Source organism: Polyodon spathula, chromosome 9 (genome assembly GCF_017654505.1).
Source record: "Polyodon spathula isolate WHYD16114869_AA chromosome 9, ASM1765450v1, whole genome shotgun sequence".
Classification (NCBI taxonomy): Eukaryota; Metazoa; Chordata; class Actinopteri; order Acipenseriformes; family Polyodontidae; genus Polyodon; species Polyodon spathula.
The window spans coordinates 18071252-18082312 of NC_054542.1; positions in this window are offsets into that span (position 1 = coordinate 18071252).

Here is an 11061-nt window from a genome sequence, read left to right on the forward strand (position 1 = left end):
AAAAATACAAATACACACAGGGGCGGGGTGTACCCCCTCACAGGCTCCAATACAATATTTTCATTTTTTCAGATCTGGCAGCACTGGTTAAAAAGTTGATTCATAACATTATTACAGGCATTACAGAGTCATGCTTATACGTTAACAAGGGCACAGTTGTGAGTGCGGCCACACTGACTAGCTCTTCCCTTAGGCACCAAAATAAACAAATAAAAACACTTCCGCCACTGGGGCAGGTTAGTATGTGAAATTCACCCACCCCAGCCCAAATCTGTCGGCATCTGAAGTGTGTTAATTTGGAACCCTGCAATTCCTCCAAAAGAGATTTCAGTATATCATCGACCCCAGTAGTAAATATTGCGGAGTCGCTCCCTTTTTATCAATCAGCATTTATTTTAAGTTTTTTTTTTGCAGTCATTCAAATGTTTATCATTAAACAAGTGAGTTTAAATTATTTGTAAGTACACACGTTTCATAGAAAAGCTGAACTATAATACAGCAGAGCCCCAGAGTTACAAACACCAAACTTATGAACTGACCTGTCTACCAAACACCCACTTTCAACCGGAAGTGTGCAATCACTTAGTCATGCATGTAATGTAACCAGATAGGTGCTCCTATAAGCAGTGTGCTGGTCAAAGAGAATGCAAAATTACTGTACCGACAAATGTATCCAGAAAGGTGAGGCAGATTTCAAAGCAAATACATTACATTTTACTGGGAACTTTTTAGTTTTAAACAAAGCACAGGTTTTTTTGCAAGCCAAAAGGAGCCAAGCTGCACGAATGCATTTTGTTTAAAAACAAGTACTACGTTAACTTAGGTTTTCATGGACATTTAAATCTGTGTTTTTGCTACAATAACAATTTCAATGGTAACTTAAATGCAGCCTTTTTTACATTTATAATACCATTTAGAACCATAACATAAAACTAAAATGTATTATTTTTCTTAATAACACGACAAAATTCAGTGCTTATCCGCCATATTAACACCCCGCCTCTGCTCACAAATGCTTGGACAGCTTTCAGATCTTTCACTTTCCCATTGGTTACTCGCTCGCCTTCAATTTTCATGCAGAATACCGTGAACGGCCTCTGCTTGCTTATGATTGGACAGCTATGTAAAACTTCTCAGGTATTTGACTCTCCTGTAGGTTAAACTTACTGTCAGTACCTGCAACTGAAACAGACACAGTTTATGTCACACCCAGCTAATTTATGATTGAGCTACCGCAGAGACAATGCAGATATTCAATTGGTCGATCGTAACGCAGAGGCCCTTCAGGAAAAAATTAAATAAATGTCAAGTATGTACAAGCACAGCATAAGCGAGCAGCACTGTCAACAGAGTGCTGTGACGCTTTTGATGGAAAACGTGTTTAAAGCTTTATTTATTTTCCCTCGCTACAACCCACCAGAAATGTGTTCATGACCCATAATTTAAGAACAGATGCCGTGGACACAATGGCCTATACTTCGTGGGCACGAATTTGCCCGCAGGCACCACTTTGAGGACCACTGGTTTATACCATGTTAAGCACACTATATATTTCAGGCAAACTCAGTTCTTTGGATCTCATTATGTGCCATTCACATAGATTTAAATAACAAAGGCACTGCTTATACTGTAGTAATCGCTCTTATTAACACTATGAAGATCAAGGCGGTCATTTTGACCGTTTTTGGAATGTAAATTAAAATTGCGTTGGGTGTGTTTAAGATATGGAGCTGTGCTTTCTCGACTTTCCCTAAATATATGTACTAATAACCCTGACAAAGAAAGAACCGCGTAGCTGCAAAAATTAGCAAGATAAAATATGTCATAACATTAGTAGAAATTATTCAATTATTTAACATAATTGTACATATATTAAAGTACTATAAGATACTGTACATATATTTACAGTACCTTTTTAGATACAATTATATTTCTTACCTTATATTCCCAGTGAAAGAGCCAAGCTGTCAGTTTTCCCAATGGCGGAGCAACTTTCACATGAGCGGGACACAGTGGAATTACGTTGTGCGAGGACACAACCTGACTGAGTTAAGAAAATCACAGAGTGAATTGGACTTAAGACCTGGTCATAACAAAGTTAACAAAAGCAACTTAAGTCCATTTTTTGGTCTTAGACTAGTCAGCTTTGTGAATACGGCCCCTGGAAGATGTTGTGCTTATACTGAGGTTAGTTCAGGACAGCCAGTGGTTAATTTCAATGGAAAGGAAATAATGAGAGTAAACAGCTAAGTAGAATGGGGAGCCATGGGAAGCATGGTATGTCTGCAGTGTAGAGAGCTTACTGAGGGAGTTGCAGTACATTACAGGTGACAACCAGAGAGAGATCATCATACCTGCGATGCAAGATACTCGATGCCTGGGACCAGCTTTACTGTTTAGGGAGAATACTAGAACAGAAAAGGATGGGGTCCCTCTTGACCTGAAGATAAGAGTATAGTTGCATACAGCATTTTCTACAATTGAAAATAAGCCTACAGTATGCTTTCTGGTCACTAGCACTAGTTTCTCTAACCCTTTGCAGTCCATTTATTCTGCGGCTGTCAGGCTGGTCCGGTCCAATTAATTTTTGTGAACAAAATAAAATTTCAAACCATGTGCTGTTCAAATTGAAATAAAGTGACTTTGTTTGCTTAAAACAAGTAACAAAGCAGTGCAAGTCCAAAGGGTACCTATACAAAGACAACAGTACCACATTTTTGAACATAAAACATGTATATATAAGGTGAACATTGAAAAAAATGACAAAATGTCACAAAATTTGAGATTTTGCTTGATTATGTTACCTTTAGAATCATCAGACAGGTACAAAACTTTTACACAAATCAATTACATACTCCTACAAACAAAAAAAAATAACTAAAAACAATTTTTCATCAATGTTATAACTATTTACACCAGGCGAGGTTTGCAAACAAAAAAGGCATTTAGTGACAGAAATTATCTGTATGTGTCCATGGTATGGTATCTTTCAAAACAATCATTTGGGTGTAACCTTGGCTGCCTTAAGCATGTTTTGCAGAAGCATACAGTCTCTTTCCTCCCCCCTTTTGTCTTTCTATCACTGCACACTGCACACACAGTCTTTGGTGCTCTTCGATTCATTTTTGGAAATGAAATGTGGCTTTCCATTCCATTTCAATTTTTGATGAAAATGGCATGTCAGGTCTCAACATGGAGTCTGTTGTTGGGCTACCAAAGTAAGGAACAATAGCAGAGACATAACCAGTTTCACAGTCAGCTAAAACAAACACACGCATCTCCCACTTGGTAGGCTTCTGAGGATTGTAGCACTTGAAGATAATCCTTCCTTTGAAGCCAACGGTGCTCTCATCAATGCAAATGTCTCTACCTGGGATAAACAGCTCACGGCATTTTGTATCTATGTAGCTGACCACATTCCTGACCTTTTGTCCTCTGATAACAAAAGCAGCCTGAGGCACCTGGGTGGGGAGGAGGGCAAAGGTGTAGCATCCAAAAGATCTGCAAGAAATGTGATCTCTTGAATACATCTTTGAAAAACTGCATTCTGTCGGCCCATTCCTCTGAGAAATATATAGGGAATACATCTAGTCTCCTGATCCAAACTGAAGTGATAATGATACAGATGGGAGAGTTCTATACATATTACATGCTTTGCTTCGATTTCCATTATCATGAAATGGGAGCAACATGATGAATTCTTCTGGATCGTGGATTGCATCAGTTAGCTGTTGTGAGAATGTCACGGAGTAAGTGTTGCAATATTATAATTCCTTGTAGCTTTATTCGTTTTGATGCATGGTAAGTGTGTTTCTTACAGGGCTAACTAACCTAATGCCCGCTTTGGCCAGTGTTTGTTGAGTTCAATTGTAATTGCGTAACTAGTATTGCTTATTATCGTATTAGATTTGATAAAACTAAGGGCTATGAACAGGGTATTGTATTCATTTTCACGGTAAAAGTAAATTGCGTTTTATTTAGTTGTGGTTAATAATGCACCATGCTAGAGTAGCGTACAGTTTGTAATGTTGCAACACTTGACGACGACGACGACAAGCAAGTAAATACGGTAGTTACATTTGGTATAATAAAATAGTATACTGCCAAGGGTCTCGTGATGAGATGTTGCTTCTGACAACGGCAGTGTTCTACGTTTAGGCAATGAGGTGTTATTTCTTGAATCTCATGAAGGCCTCTGCTTGTGTTTTCGTCCAGGGGCTCAAATAACGTGACCCAGCATAAACCCTACACCAAGGCTAAGGACAACGGATGATACAACAAACAAACATATACATAAATAAATAAACAATGTATTTTTTACACACCTTCAAATGTAAGTATTTTAATTATATCAATTACACAGATACGTGCCAAATTATTGTAAACAACAGCATAAGACTGCTGAAGACGGACTAGAGGTAGTATTATTACCTACACTATGTTTATCTTCAGTTATATTTTTAAGCTTGACTGTATTAATTGTAAAATATAAACACATTACAAACAATGCAAAATAACATCGAAACCATTTAAGATATCTAAGCATATATGTTTTCTCATTTTAATAGGTTTGTCACATGGGTTAAACGAGCGGTTCACAAACTTTGTTTTACCCGAGGCTCACCTGTTCAGCTGCATTAGGCACTCACTGGGAGAATGTCAAATTAAAAACATTTTATATGTTTAAACCTGCAACATTATAAATAAACCTACTCTAAACTGGCCTTTATTCATTTGAATTTGTGAAAGAAGGAAATCACATAGAATATGCACTGAGTGAAAATATATATATTTTAAACACTAATTTTAGTAAATAAAATAAATTGCAAAAACTAAAGACTTATCAAACCTTTAAATTTGGTACCTTTGTATAATTGAACATTTTAGAAATGCAGTTATTTTTCTTGGTCATCAAACAAGAAAGAAGTGCATGTCTCTTACTATTCCCTTTCATAAATACCTGAACTGGAATCACTTTTGACCAGTACAACGTGCACAAAAACATAACTCCTAAATCCTAATTCTGAACACTGTAACTAAAGGCCTGGTCACACTGGCGACATGTCTCCCACTTAGGACGATGTTCTATTTTTCAGGCAACACCAGGGCAACGTTTTCAATACCAGCCAATCAAATTTGATAGTAGTGTCACATGATGATAAGTCTCATAACATCAGACAGACAGTGTGTATAATGCATTCTGATTCCTGCATTTCATTCAATTAAGTATATGTAGTGTATAGGTATGCAATACAGTGTGTATGTGGATAAGCGAATGTCACTGTCCACGATTACAATAACGTATTTAAGCTATGAATACAATTCTATAATAACAAAATACATGTGTAGCGTATTTTTAAAAAAGTTTTATTTTAAATTATTTTGCCGTGTATACAGTTATGGAGGATAATTTATTTTGATGTGCCGGCTCTTTTGTACAGCGGTATCGGCGCTATGCTTCAGTGCGAGAGGTCCCAGGTTCGCACCCACCTCTCCGCCTGTATGTGGATTGCCTCACCCTGTGTGATGCGCCTGCCTGCATTAACCAAGATTGCTACAGTATTCTTCGGTAGCATATTCAACATATTGTAATTTTATTAATACTGAACAAACTTTTTACATCTGCCAGCAGAATGATCACATGACCTTAACACTGCCCTATTTTCAGAGCTCTCGCTCTGCATCCCGCCTGCAGGTAGGCAGTCTGTTAGCTCTGATTTGTGAATTTCTGCTTTGATTGACAGTCTGCCAATGCTGCCTTGCTACACTTTATTTTTCCACATTACAGCTGGCTCCAGCACCTGCTTTTCAGTATTAATAGAAAAAATACATAAAAGGTCATTGCTCCCGCGACCCACCAAGACTGGGTCAGGCCGCGGACCAGAGATTGGGAACCCCTGGGTTAAACATCTGTTGTGTGTAATCAAATCCATATCCTGAAATGCAGAATGTATTATTCCTTTTTTTTCTTGCATATTTCAAGTTGGAGATTTTTAAACAATTTTATTTATCTCCCTCACATATCAATGAGCAAAGGAGCCTTGAGTTTGTTTAAAAAAGCTCATCTGATGTAAATGAGTGGTCCGTTTAATTCAGGTATGTGCACTTGGTCAAGTGCCCAGTAATGCAGCAGCATATGTACTGTAGCAGATGCACTATCGAATTGTAGTTGAATGAATTAGAACAGAAGATGACAGCAGATGGCTTATCCCACGGGGGCAATAAGCCTTGTGTTTTAAAGCCAGAGATGGAATGTTACCTACATGTGAAGAAGTCTTCTAAAGGGGAAGTCTCAATTGAGCTTTTTAAGGTAAGTTATAAGGGTACAACATATCTGGTTGCAGTCACAAATAAGTGAAATCTGTTCTTGCAGGTACTTGTAACAGATTCACATGTCCTCACTGCTGTACTGCGGTATCCGGCATCATGTTCCTTTTAACTCTAGTACTCCATGTAGGGTTCTGTCGAAAATTCGGTAACACGATAAACCATATTGAAAATACAATATTGAATTCCCCTGTTTACACTAGCCACTTTTAACCTGCTTTGAGGTGCCTTAGGTCTTTTTCTTTGTAGTATAAATATAGCCATCCTAAAAGTGGTCTGCTCCAGAGTGGGGCTCTGCGACGGCTTTCATCTGTGTTTTGCTCTCCTGTGAACGCATCAGTCCCTGAGACGGCTCACGTTGGCCTTATACATTTGTAGGCAATGCCCTCATTGACAGGGTCAAAAAGGCACAGACAACAGCAAAAGGAGTGTTACTCGAACAGAACCAAATGATGTCTTTGACAGAACATAGAGAGGCAGAGGATTCCAAAATTCTATTTGTGTTATAATGTGAGTGGGCATTTGAACATGTGGGGTTTATTGTCAGACAGATTATTTTTCACACCTATCGGATCATTTTTTGATACGTATCATTATGAGGAAATCATTACAGTAAAGTAGTAAGAAAATAAGTTTTCCTTCACAAGGTGAATACAGTCTGTTTAAAAGCAATGTGCTTTTAGACCTGAACATAGTGCTTGTTTAATTGTATGCATCAGACACTAACAATTATACAATTTGAAAAATAAAGCCTCACACTTGTGGAAGTTTAATCAATTTAAATATGTAGGCTTTAATTTTTGAAGTGTATCATAAGTGCCGTGATGTGAATATATCTATATAAAAAGCACGAAATCTTCAGGTTCAAAAGCACTTTATTTTTAATCAAAGGGCAACGAAATCTTTTGATTTATGAAAGGCTTTATTTTTCTATCATTGATAGGATCATCATGCGTTGTTAGTATATAGTGAGTAAACTTGAGTTCTGGGGAGAATGTACACAATTGAAAGTCTCAGATGAGAGACCGAATCCGGAAATCCTGGTGCCACAGATAGCGGCTAAGTTGCAAAATTGACTATGACGCTTGTCTGAAAAACAAACCTGTGTTATACAATAAAAGCCACTAAGAATGTTTTTGTTTTGCTGAATGTAATCTAGGTGAATTGTGCAATCAAAAGAACAAAATTTTGTAGGCCTGTGTTTAAAGGTACGAAGGTTTGTTCGCTAGCCAGGAATTCAAAGGTAGTTCAAAACCTTTGTCAGGCAGCATTCGCACACTGTGTTTTTTTTCATCTGTTAACAGAAATCGTTTGACAATATGTGAATTAGGAATGGAAATTTTAAACATTTAAGCGTATAAACTCTAAAGAAGCATGTGACAGGGTAGCCGAGATGAGAATGCAAGAACAAAAACACTAATGGGTACTGCTGGACAAAGGCGATGAGGCACGGTTGATTTCAATACAAATAACAAAAATAAAATAAAAGGTTCTAAACTTCTCTCTCTCTTGCTCTGTTCTCTCCGAACAACGCGCTGTTAATTTTACATACGCTGTTTAATTTTTTTTTTTTCAGAGTAAAACAGGTTTCAAAGGTATTAAATCGCAAAAGGATAGTCCTGGATCTCCAGCCAAGCCCCACCCCATGTTCGCTGTATTTTTCACATACCTCTTTATAGACGTAAATAATGATAAATCCTCTCCCGATCATTCGTTTTATCACCAAATTCCTCAATAATGCGATCCAAGTCATTATTTTATTACTATAACATCTCAAAAAGCTCTGCAAATGTCTGTGATATTCTTTGAGCACTGGATGCAGAAGCAGCTATCTCCTTTATGTCTGTGACGCACTTAGGCCCCCTAAAACCTCAACTGTGAGCGGAAATTTTGAGGCGGCCCAGAGACAGCCCAATGCCGTCTCAGTAAGTGTGAAAGGGGTCTAAGACAACTCAGAATGCAACATAGGACCAGTAGTCCCAAAACAGCACTAAAATACAGGTGCTAATCTGGATGCAAGTTAATACATTTCCCAATATCCTTTACACTCAGCTGTTGAAACTAGTGTGATTTTGTTTTAATCTTCTTTTTTCTTCCATTTCAGTATATAAATATCACAATCTGATTTGAGGGAATTAAATCGCTTAAACCATGTAAAGTGAATATTGATAGGTATGGAAGTTTACACTTGGTGTGCTTATCTCTGTTTTGTGCATGTTTCACCTTTTCTCAGATGTAATGTCTCATACTTGCCGTTTTGAACATTAAATCTTATGCTTGCCTCCAAACACCCCAGTTTTCTTTACTAAACTTTGCAGTAAACTGCTGTTTTTTTTCCTCTAGTAATTTTCTGGTGCACCAAAAAAAGTCCCCTGAAGAAACTACAAACCAAACCACTATCATGGGGCTCTCTGCAAGAACCATCCTGTTTGACAAGAAATACAAGCACTTGTATATCAGCAGGGTTAGAAACGCATGCTCACAAGCTGCTCCCTTCGACTGAGGCAAATCAAATCTGATGAGGACCAGTTGATGTCTGTGTCTCAGTAGTTCTCTAGGCGAGTACTTACAATAAATGTATAAATATACTTACGATAAAAATGTTGTGTTAAAAAAAAAAAAATGCAGGAAAAGTAGCAGTGGTGAATAAGCATTCACAAATAATGCTTACTCAGAACTGAAACCTCCCTTCATCTTCCCTGCAATGCCAACCCCACTTAATGACGTTTTAAGGTTCTGAAGTTTATTGGGGGTTTGAATTTACTGAAACACATTGCATCTTTGAAGTAAGTTTAAAGTAATTTTACAAAAATTGAGATTTATGCCGGATTGCGACCCTCCACCACAAAATAAAAAAAAAAAGACTTATGTCATTAGCAAAGGAGGCCAGTAGACAAGATAAACAAAACAAGCCATATTTTACTGAACATTTTTTAAAGAATAAAAAAACAATTACCATAATGAACATTATCTTAATATGTTGCTTAAACGTAACACACTATATTCATAATAAAGTTGAGTTCTTGTCTATAAACAATAACACGTTTAAAGCTTGGAACTCGTTGTCTGTAGCTTGGTGTTGTTTGCATTATCATCAGCGTATTTTAAGTGATTGAAAGCTGAAATTACTTTTTTAAAAACACGCTTTTCTTATATGGGTATATTACTTGTGAACGATAATCAGTTTGTTTGAAAACCAGACTTTAATGACTGCTGATAGGTGCACAGGCAACGACTCCGTGAGTGCTCCTGGGCTCAAGCACCAGTGGGGGAAAAATAAGGTACCGCACAGTGCAGATATAAATCACCTGTTCTATCAAATTATAGTGTGGATGCTTCACAATCAGAACTGTTATTGCAGCGTTTAAAACGTAAAACACTCACTTTGACAAACCGGAATGTGATCCTAATATATACAAATCCATTTATACAGTCTGCCAACTTCCTTGAAAAGATCTGCATTTCCCTCGTTTTCCTTTTTAAGCGATAGAGCCTGTCGATGTAGGCTCTATCATGTGGTAGATGACCGCTACTGGAGTTATGCATCCAGAGCCGAGGGCAAGGGCGCTAACAAAAGTCAAGGTCATCTACCACACTGTAGAGCCCGCATCGAGAGGGCTCTATTGCTATTAGAAAACAATTTATTTCTTTATTTTCTCTTTAAAAAAAAAAAAGAAAAACTTTAAAACCTATATATTTACCTTGAACTTCTGAAATTTCGGCATGTAACATTTCGCTGAGGAAAATAGCCATACGCGTAGAGGAATTATTATTATTATTATTATTATTATTATTGGTAACATATTTACATATAATTTATCTGGACATGTACAATTGTTGAATTGAGTGAAACTCAAAACTTGTTGTTGGAGGCGGGGCGTCATTCTAGCAGGCAGGGAGTGGATTGGCGTTGCGGAAAGAACTGAAAGAGAGTCGGCAGTTTGACTGGCTGGTTTTGAGGGAGGGTGTTGTTTAGGTCCAGCCAATGACAGAAGTGTGGACCAGTCGTGTCTTCCCGGTTGATTTGCTATCTAGTATCTGCGAATTGAGCATCCTTTACAGTGTCCTGTCACAGTCTTGATTTTGCTTGTCTGTAGACCAACGTCAGAAAGTATGTTTAAGTAGATTTTTATGTTATCAGATTAGTTGTAGATTAGAATGTTAAGGGAAAAAGCCGGTATGTATGCTCGGATTGATTTCAAATTTAATTCACAGTTAAGCACTTCAGCATGCCAGTGTTTTAATGTTGGAGTTTATGTATAAAATATGGGTTGCGAGCACAAGTGTTTAAAATGTATATTTTGTATTTAGGCACGAGGATTGCACAGTACTTCACGTGCAAGTAAAATAATATGTGAGCATAGGGAATTGCACTTTTATTAATTCACATGCAGTTGTAATTCACTCCAATTGAATGACTGATTAGCAATCAAGTCTCGGTACAGCTGCATAAAGGCTGCATGTTTTCACTCACTCGGGGTTGTGTGTTCGTGAATGGAAAACGGGTGAGAAAGAGGAGTTTTTTGGGGTTTTGAGATAACAATTGCTACAGCATGCTGGAAGTGCCAGCACGGTACTTGTTTGTCTGTTCGTCCACTGTCTTGTTTAGTGTTGTCCGTTTTGTTTACCTTTTTATTTTGGCCTCAAGTGCCATGTCCTGTTTTGTGTGTTTTGTTTAAAACCTTTTGTGATTATTATTATTTACAATAAAACTCTGGACACCGTAGCATCACA